This window comes from Panthera onca, chromosome E1 (assembly GCF_046562875.1).
Source record: "Panthera onca isolate mPanOnc1 chromosome E1, mPanOnc1 haplotype 2, whole genome shotgun sequence".
NCBI lineage: Eukaryota > Metazoa > Chordata > Mammalia > Carnivora > Felidae > Panthera > Panthera onca.
Genome location: NC_138352.1, coordinates 18,309,790 through 18,319,801, shown reverse-complemented (window position 1 = coordinate 18,319,801; position 10,012 = coordinate 18,309,790). Strand labels below are relative to the sequence as shown.

Below are 10,012 nucleotides of genomic sequence, written 5' to 3'. Positions count from 1 at the left end.
TTCCGCTATTTTAACTGGCTGTGTGAGGTCCAGGGAACCCTTGAGGCCAAGCCCTCCGGCCTGCGGAAAGAATGGCGGTGCCGGGAGACCAGGAAGGGCCCCTGCTTTGCGTCCCGGGGAGCAGGTGCCCACCCTCCCCCAGGCGCTGGCGCTTTCGCCGGGGAGACCCTGAAGTCGAAATCCTTATCCTCCAGGAATCTCTCGTTCCTGGGGAGGTCACACTGCGTCCTCCCAGCCACCGGCAGGATTGAGCCGTCTTTCCGGGAGCCCCACCTGGAGGAAGGACACGGAATCGGGGATCAGGGGGGGCTGGGGGTTCCTGGGGCTCGGGCTCACCGGTACACCTTCTTTCTCTCCTGGAGTTCCTGCTCCCGCTGCGCCTTAAGGAAGTCCTGGTGGTCGTCGCTCAGGGTCCGGGCTGGGGGACTGCACGAGCACAGGCCTCCCTGGACCCGGTCCGCGCCGGCCCCGCCCTTCCGCCTGTCCCCTCTCGGCGTCACGGCGACCCCACCCCCACCCCCGCTTCCTCCAGCCCCGCGCGCCGCCCCCCACACCCTCACCGGTGCCCTCGGGCAGGCAGACGGCCTGGTCGCCCCGCACCCGGCGGCAGCAGGGGAAGCGGCTCGCCCTGGGTTCCCGGGCCGCGCGGAGATCCGTTCGCAGAACCAGGCGTCATCCAGCAGGATTTTGCGCAGCTTCGCCAGCAGGAGGCGCCCCAGGTGCACCGGGACGCTGACCTCGAACTCCCGTCTGCGGCAGGACGGGGAGCGGGCTCGCACCCGGGGTTGCGGGTCTTGCCGCCGGGGAGACGGCCCACCTTCCCTCCGAGCCGACCCGGACAGACCGCGTAGGGCTGCAGGGCACCGGGCTCCGGACACCCGCCCGGCCCCCCCGCCGTGTCCCCCCCAACACAGCCCGGCCCCCTCCCCGGGACCCCCCCCACTGCCCGGCCTCCTCCCCCGGACCCCCAGTGCCCCGCGGGCTGCGCACCGACCTCACTGCGCACGGGCCCCAGCTTCTTGCCCAGGTCGGCCTCCCCGTGTTCGCCCACGAGCCACAGCTGCACCAGGTTTCTGGAACCCGCCAGGAGCGAGTCCCTGGTGACCACGCGGATAGCGTACTTGCCCGTCGCGCCCGGACCTGGAGGGCACCTGGGGGGAGGGAGACCCGCGATTAAATAGATCCGAGGTCCAGCCGCTCCCCGCCCCCAGAAAGCCACACCCAGACCTGTGTCCCCGCGAGGTGGCGGGGCGGGGGGTGGTCCGGTTCCCAGGGTCTCCACCTCCCACCCACCGGCTCCTCTCCGCCGACACAGGTGCCCCCCTACCGTCCCCGGAGAAGGTGCGCCCTGGTCCACCTGCAAACGTTCCGATGCCAGTTCCACGCCCTGCCGGGGGCTGAAGGCGCTGAGCACGGGCCACCCGGATATAGCGAATAAGTAAGACGACAACAGACAGTGGGGCGAGGGAGGCTCGACGTGCGGGGCTGTTTTCAGGGGAACGTGAGTAAACCATCTTGACAAGGATCCCGAGTGACAGTGCAGGACGAGTACACGGTGCCGGGCAGGCGGAGGCCGTGGCTCGGTTGTCCAGGCTCCCGGGCAAGAGGAGGAGTCGGGAACTCCCCTTCAAGTCCCGTCCTGAAGCCTCCGTGGGGCTTTCCCCGCACGGGCTCTTCGGGGCCAGCACCGTATTGCGGGTGCCATCAGCCCGCTCCCATCCCAGCAGCGTCGGCTGCCCCTCCGCCTCCCCACGTGTGGGTCTCGGGGGCCTCCTCAGAGAAGCCGCGGTCGCAGGTCCACATCCCTCCCAGCTCCCTTCTTGGGAGGCTCACTTCCGTCCCACCCCTCCAGCGCCCGGCTCACCACAGGCTTCCCTCCCCCTTTCCCGGACCTTCCGCTCTGCCGTGACCCAGAGGCCTCGAGTCCACGGGCTTCTGCTTAAACGCCGCCTCTGTTTCTGCATGTTGAATTCGTCGGGTCGGCCAACATCGGAAGGGGATCAAGAGGGAATCAAGAAGTATTGACACAAACCTGAAACACGTCGATCTAAAGCGAAACCGTAAATGAACAGCCACCCACGAGTGTTTTCGTGTATCGGGCGGGAGTTTTCGGAGCGTGGGTCCTGAAGAAGACCTTCCCCGGGTCTTTCTTGCGTAAACCACAGCCAGATGAGTCGACATCTGTTTAAAAGGGAGCTCGAAATGAAAGGTGTTTGTAGGGAAAAGACGAAATGCGGTGACCCTCCAGATCTTTACGGGGTTCCTCACACCGGCAGCTGTCTTGCCTCCTTCTAATCACTCAATTCACAGTGATTTTGATTTTTATTTAATTTTTTTGAGAGGGAGAGAGAGAGAGCACACGCGGGGCAGAAGGGCAGAGAGAGAGGGAGAGAGACTCAAGCAGGCAAGTCGCCCTCCCTTGACCCCCCTCCCACGACCTGAGCCGGGATAAGAGACACTTCACCGACTGAGCCACCCAGGCACCGCTTGACGGTGATTTTTAAATGATCCTTGTTCACAGAGGCGTAAGTCAGTCGAGCTGGGTTTTCATAAAAGCAATACGTTTTGTTTACTCATTTCACAAGTCTGTGAATCGCAAGTGACGGTAACAAGCAGGTGACAGAAACGCTCACACGATTCTTGACAAACAAAAGGCTCCCCGGCGGGTGCCACCGAGCCAGGCGTGCGGGAACGAGGCTTCTGGCACAGTGTGGCCCCGTCGGTCCCGCCCCCGACGCTCAGCGTCGGTCACCTGATGAGCCGGTTCGGCGTAGACGATTTGGAAGCTTCCTTGCAAAATCCACTCGTTTTCTGAGGCTACCTCGTCCGCTGCAGCCACCCCTCCCGACACTCAAGAATCGGGGACCGCGAGCCATCCCGACACTCGCCACCGCACAGCACGCCCCCGGGGGCCTCTCTTCTGCAGCTCACGGCCAGTAAGCCCTCTTTTCTTCACCTCCCCCCCCCCCCCCAAACCGGAAGCACTCTCCTCTCCTCCTCATCGACTCCAACCCGACAAACCCCACCTCCGCTCCGTAACCTACGGTCACCTCCAGAGCCTCAACCTCCATTTCGGGAAGAAGCTTCTTGCTCTCTGGCAACGTGTTCCCTCCGCCAACTCGGCTTCCAGATCCCTACGGGGCACGTCTCAGTTGCCCCCCCGCCCCCACCCGAGCACAATTTACACGCCATGTATAATCACTCAAAACTCGCCTGCGGTGTCACTCTTCCTGCCTTTGGACTGTGGGTTCTCATCCATCCTCCGACGGGGGCCGGGACGGAATGAGGAAATTCCGGTGAAGTCGCTCGTCAGAGGCTCCTGTGCCACCCGCTACCTGTTGCTCGTGCAGGTAGGATGGTCTGCAGGCCCAGCGCTTGGCTCTTGGGGCAGTGCTCAGCTGCCGGCTGGTGCTGTCGAAAGAACTCCTAGGACAGCAGCCAGGTTTCCTCAGTGCAATATCCCGACGCCGTTTTCAGCTAGACGTGCCATCGTTTGGCCTGGAAGAGAAACCCGGAGTCCCCGGGCTTCTGCCCTTCATGTGGGGCCACGGGACTCTGATGCCCTCCGCCGTACCCTTTCAGGACGGATGAGTTGGCAACGGCCCCATCTTCCCCCAGGTTCAAATATATTAAGATTCTTTCAGGCCTTCGGGGAACTCTTTACTAGATCCGAAAGGCTCCAGTAAGATTCCTCCAATCCCAAGGCCTCCAGACCAAAAGCAAACACGGGTTTCTCTCTTAAAATATGCCTCCAGGGGCGCCTGGGTGGCTCAGTCGGTTGAGCATCTGACCTCGGTTCAGGTCACGATCTCATGGAGTGTGGATTCAAGCCCCGCGTCGGGTTCTGTGCTGACAGCTCGGAGCCTGGAGCTGCTTCAGATTCTGTTGTCTCCCTCTCTCTCTCTCTCTCTCTGCCCCTCCCCTGCTCGTGCGCTCTCTCTCTCTCTCTCTCTCTCTCAAAAATAAACATTAAAAAAATTTTTTTTAAATATGCCTCCAAATTCAGAAGACAAATCGCTCCCTGTTCTTCCCCAAAATGGAGAAGGGCAACTTAAAATGGCAACGCCCTGGGCCCCCGGGCAGTCAGAAACTTACGCGGACTTTTATCTCGCTCTCCTCCACGCCAGTGATGGCACCAGGAGATTCTCATTCTGCTGGTCTCCCTCGCGTCAGCCAAGCACCCAACAGAAGACAGAGGACACGTTTAAATTCGGGTGAGTGGAGGACAGCTTATTAACAAAGGGACAGCTGGCGAAGGAAGGGTAGGGTGTGACACAACCACAGAGGAACAGTACAGGATCCTGAGCCCATCGGCCCTGTAAGCTGTCACCACCCATAAGCCCGGGGAAAAGGGGACTAAAGCCCAGAAAGAGAAAGCTTTCCAGGGAAGGCTTCCTTGAAAGGAGCGGTATCCTTTTTTCAGGTCACACAGCCTAAAAGGCACTTTTAGGGGAGGGACCCAGGGGAATAAACATACCCACCTCACTCTCATCCATCCCCGTGACCTCCCGCCGGGGCGCTGCCTCGGACAAACCCCCTAGAGACCAGGGGGCATGCGAGCCCATTGATATAACCCACAAGACCATCCTCCCAGGGAAGACAGAACACAAAATGAGGGGCGCCCGGGGGCTCAGTCGGTTGAGTCTAAGACTCTTGATTTCGGCTCAGATCACAGTCCCAGGGTCGTGAGATTGAGCCCCAAGTGGGGCCCTGCGCCGACAGCATGGAGCCTGCTTGGGATTCTCTCTCTCCCTCTCTGCCCCTTTCCTTTTTTTTTCGTGCATGCTCCCTCTCTCAAAAACAAAAACAAAAACCAAATCGAACAAACAAAACCACTACAAAGTGGGTCTAAAGGCACAAGAGGAATTTATCCAGAACATTCCCTTTATAGCAGACACCTTTACAAGAGCTTCTCTCGCACCCGACTCTCACCCTGGCCTTAGAGACAACACCACCCTGCCTCTCTCTCATGTTGGTGAGAAGAAAGGAAATAGTTCCCTCCAAAACGCCAAACTCCACGGAATACTAGTGACTTGTTCTATCAGTCGTCTTTTTATATTGACCAGAATGGGGTGGTTGATAATAGAGCCATTTGAAATTTTTTTTTAATTTCATTTGAGAGAGAGAGCACAAGTGGGGGGGGGAGGGGCGGGGGGGGGGGGGGAGAGAGAGAGAGTGAGTGAGAGATTCTTAAGCAGGCTCAACGCTCAGTGTGGAGCCCAACGTGGGGCTCGATCTCACAACCCTGGGATCATGACCTGAGCTGAAATCAAGAGTCCGACACTCAACTGACTGAGCCAGCCACCCACCCCATAATGGAACCATTTTCGAACTGACGTCTTTAGTAAGCTCTGCGTGCGGTGGGAAAATCGAGGTGGAGTGGGGGGCTAGCGAGGGTCCGGCAACAAAGCGCTTGGTTAAGCACTCACTGGTTGTCTTGCGGGGCTCGGACCACCTGACCACGAAGGCCGCGGCTCTGGGAGACGAAACAGCCGCCTTAGAGAAGAGCAGTCTGGTCCGAGCTCCCCTCCCCCAACGGAAAAGCACCGTACTTACGTGACCCACGACGGTGCGCTTCTCGACGACAGTCAGTGAGGTGGGACCGCTGGCGCCAAAGCGAGAAACTGACCGTGAGTCTGAACGAACGGTGGCATCCAAATCACCTCAGCACCCGGTTTCTGACAGCAAGGTCCGTACCCGACTGTGAAAGCAGAGAGCCCGGCAACCAAGGAGGATATCTGGGTGGAGGAAGAGAGCTTAGGGCGCCGTCTCCCCAGACATTACCGCCCCACCAACCCCGTCTCCGTTTGCGTCCCTAGTGGTGACCAAAGGCAACAGGGTATTTCCCTGCCACGTCATTTCCACGCCGCACGATTTCCACCACCGGACGGGAATCCGGCACGTGAGCCTATGACGGTGACGTTTCAGGACCGGACCCCCGTGCTGTTTTGTACCTCCCATCGATGGCCCAAGGTCAAGGCGATAAAGCCAAGAGGTCAGCAGAGACGCGTGGAGGTGCCGGGCTCGATGCTAAGACACTTCAACTCCACTTGGCCAGTAAGTCTCTGATGATGGCCCGTGTGCCAAATAGCACACTAAATTTCTGTGTGGATTTCTCTGTGAGTTTCTTTCTCAGGGAGAGGAATCGTGGGGAAGATCGTTAAACACATATATAAAGATATACGGATAGATAGAGATCTACTCTACAGATACAGATCTATAGATACGTACATCTATCTATCTGTGGAAAGAATACAGAATTTTTTTCTCTACGGCACAGGAGCACGGGTATGCCTGCCAAGAGACCACCATGGTACTACGCCTTCAGCAAATATCCCCTTTGGGGGAAAACCTACAGCTACCCGTTACCTCCAGTTAGAAAACATGAACCAAAAACCTAACATTAAACTTGTCAGGGGGACTTTGGGAATCTCCATCCTCACCGCCGCAGCATCTTTGGGCAATGGGAAAGTCCTCCACGTTAAACAGGGTTATAAATCGTGTCCTGACGAGGCCATCTGCTTCGAGTGACATCTAAAGATTTGAGACCATCTCAAGGGAAGAACCTCAGGGTGCGAGATGAGGGGGGAAGCCGGAGTGGTGGTTAAGGGCACAAGCTTCTGAGCCAGACACGCTCGAGTCCAATTCCGGCCCCGCCTCTAACTTGTGACCGTGCGACCCGTGACACGTTACCGAGCTTCTCAGAGTCTCTGCGTCCTCAGCTACGAAATAAAAACAATCACACCGACATCATAAAGCTGCTTGGACACTGAAAGGGTTGCTGTGGAAACTGCTCTTAACACAATATGTAATGTTTAAGATGCGTTCAACGAAGGGGCACCTGGGGGGCTCAGCTGGCTAAGCGTCCAACTCTTGGTTTCAGCCCTGGTCGCGATCTCACCGTTGTGAGATCGAGCCCCACGTCGGGCTCTGCACTGAGTACGGAGTCTGGTTGGGATTCTCTCTCCCTGTCTCTCTGCCCCTCCCCTGCGTGTGCTCACTCGCTCTCTCTCTCTCTCTCAAAATAAATATTTTTTTTAAAAAAGAAGCATTCGGCAAATGGTAAAGGTCATTATTACACACAAGGAAACCCCACGATCTAAAGAGGAAGCAGGGCTTGGGACTGAAGCCAAAGGAGACCAATACCGGGCACACGTGGACCCGTCTGAAGTCATCACTTGCAATGGCTGTCGTGTCGTGGCTTTGTGAAGGGGCAGGTCCGAAATGAAACTATATTGAAGGCAGGGATGTTCTGCACTATTTAGGTGAGTTTTAGGGTCCTATTGTCAGGGCTTTCCTACCTTTATCAATTAGTACAGTTTCTCAAATTTCTCAAAATTTACAAAATTCACAAAGATGTGCAGTTAAACCCAAATACGCTGGGACCTATCACAGAGCTGGAGAGATCATAGGAAAGACTTCAGATCCTATTTCCACAGCCTTCCATCTAAAAGTGACTTGTCTGACAGTGCGGAGCCTGCTCGGGATTCTCTCTCTCTCTCTCTCTCTCTCTCTCTCTCTCTCCCCCCTCCCTCCCTGTCTGCCCTTCCTCCCCCACCTCCCCCAGAAAATAAATAAATAAAACTAAAAAGGGCGGCACACCGCATAATTCCAACTATATGACACTCTGGGAGAAGCAAAGTCGCAGAGACAGAAGATGGGTGGTTGCCAAAGAGGCTGTGGGGGAGGCAGGCAGGACGAATAGGGAGAGTTTAGGTCAGCGAGACCAATCGGTAGGATACCGTCACGAGGAATACACGTCATCACACCCTTGTCAAAACCTTATAACTGTAACACCAAGAGTCAACTTTAACGTAAGCTGTGGACTTTCGTCAATTCTCATATCAGTTACGATAGTGGCTTTAGTTTAGTTACTGTATCAGGATCAGGTCAATGATTGTAACAAATGTACAATATCACTGCAAGGTACTCTATGTATTATTATTAATAACGTGTAACATTAATAGGAAAACTACACACAAGATGGGGGAGCAGAGATGTGTTGGGAACTCTCTGTACTGTCTACTCAATTATCTTCTGTAAATCTAAGACTGCTCTAAAAACTAAAGCGGATTGATTTTTTTAAAACCTAATGGGAGGGGCGCCTGAGTGGCTCGGTCGGTTGAGCGTCCAACTTCGGCTCAGGTCATGATCTCACGGTTCACGAGTTTGAGCCCCGCTTCGGGCTCTGTGCTGACAGCTCGGAGTCTGGAACCTGCTTCGGATTCTGCGTTTCCCTCGCTCTCTGCCCCTCCCCTGCTCACACTTTGTCTCTCTTTGTCTCTCAGACATTAAAAAACAAAAACAAAAACAAAAACAAAACCTTAACGGGAAGAAAGATGTGTAGGAGTCCAAGACGTGTGGGCCATAAACAAATAAAGGCCAGATTCCCTCGAGTTTCAACCCCTCATGCCACCCTGCCTTCAGTCCTCCCGAGACCCGTTACGTCACTGTTACTGACTCCTGCTCCCGCCTCATAGAGGGATTCCCAACCCCTGTCTGCCTTCCCCCGGGAGAATCAATGATGCGTCCGGACGGTACGCACCAGGGGTTTACAGCCCATCTCCCCCACCCCACGCCCGACCTTAACGCAGAGGGCTAGAGGTCAGAAAAAATCAAAGAGAATTTCTAGCATTGGGGAACACCCCGTCAGCCAACCTGAAGGAGAGGTACTTCCTGCTCCAAGGGTTTCGTTTGGTTGGTTGGTTGGCTGGTTGGTTTTTTGCTCCAAGGTTTGACCACATCAGCACCCCTGGTTCTTTCTAGCTGAACACTTCTCGTACCAGAGTGAATTTCTTTCTGACATTTGAGACACTTGCAGATCTTGTGGTCAAAGTGGTCTCCCCATGCAATACTCTTGAATAATTTCCACTTCCTTAAGTCTGGATTTGTTTTCATTTGACAACGACATTGGCAAAGGGGTCCTTTTCCTAAACTGTATTAGATACTAAGTAACTTCACTCTGAAGGTCCATGTGGCTTAACTATGGCCCATCCTCTTTTAATCTTCATGTCTGGAAGTACAAGTTACATATATAAAAGTGGATTGCTACCAGGATACAACCTGATGGCTTTCTCAGGCTGGACGCACTCATATATAATCGGCACCCAGATAAAAGGGAAAAACAATCACCGTGGAAAATGACCAGTCCCCCAGAAGTCTCTCTCGTGACCCCTCCCGGTCAGTACCCTCCCCCAAAGGGTAACCACTGTTCCGACCTGTGGCACCACGGATTCGTTTTGCCTGTTTCCGTACTTTGTATAAAGTTGCAGCATCCGTACTCTCTCCCGTCCGATTTCTTTTGTTCAACAATGTGTTTGTGAAGTTCGCTCCCGTGGTTGCTCATTAGTTGTTCTTTCATTCTCGTGACTGCGTGGCATTCTCTTGTGCACATTTGCCATCACTAATCCCATTCTTTAAAAAAAAACTTTTTTAATGTTTATTAAAACAGAGAGAGAGAGAGAGACAGAGCGTGAATGGGGGAGGGGCAGAGAGAGAGGGAGACACAGAATCCGAAGCGGCTCCGGGCTCCGAGCGGTCGGCACAGAGCCGGACGCAGGGCTGGAACTCGTGAACCGCGAGATCATGACCTGAGCCGAAGTCAGACGCTCAACCGACTGAGCCACCCAGGCGCCCCACCAGCACGCAGTGGGGAAGCAAAACGTGCGTGTGCGGGGACAAAATCAACTGGACGGAAGACTCTCAGCGTAACAGACTTCGAGCGTTTGTGAAGACTGAAGATTCACATTGCAGACGCTACAAAGTGCAGCAAGGGGGGGACAGCAATAAACACCAGGCCGAGGACCGTCCCCGGGAAGCTCTCAGAGGCCCAAGCCTGGGAGGTACCGTTTACCCCGTAACGCGTGTGCGTGGCACGCGGCTGGGCCGAAGATCTGTACACGTACAGGCATCCGGGTACAGGTGTACGTCCCTCGAGCGCACCGCCCACCTGTCGAGGCTTTCTTCTCCGGAGAAGCCGAAACCAAGGGGAAATGAACCCGGAGCAGTAGAT

The 10,012-nt window shown here is 55.5% G+C and overlaps 1 long non-coding RNA gene across 5 annotated transcripts in view; it reads left to right on the top strand.

Moving 5' to 3' along the window:
• The window catches only part of LOC132688426 (uncharacterized), an 87,232-nt gene extending 78,087 nt beyond the window's left edge, over window positions 1-9,145 (top strand). For 2 of the 5 annotated variants that reach the window (XR_013552132.2, XR_013552128.2), the window contains 2 exons: window positions 1,316-4,214; window positions 5,346-9,145. This is a non-coding gene — a long non-coding RNA (uncharacterized LOC132688426). The remainder of the gene's footprint in view (window positions 1-1,315; window positions 4,215-5,345) is intronic. The other 3 variants (XR_013552130.2, XR_013552129.2, XR_013552131.2) reach the window with 3 other exon arrangements.
• Window positions 9,146-10,012: the final 867 nt, after the last annotated feature.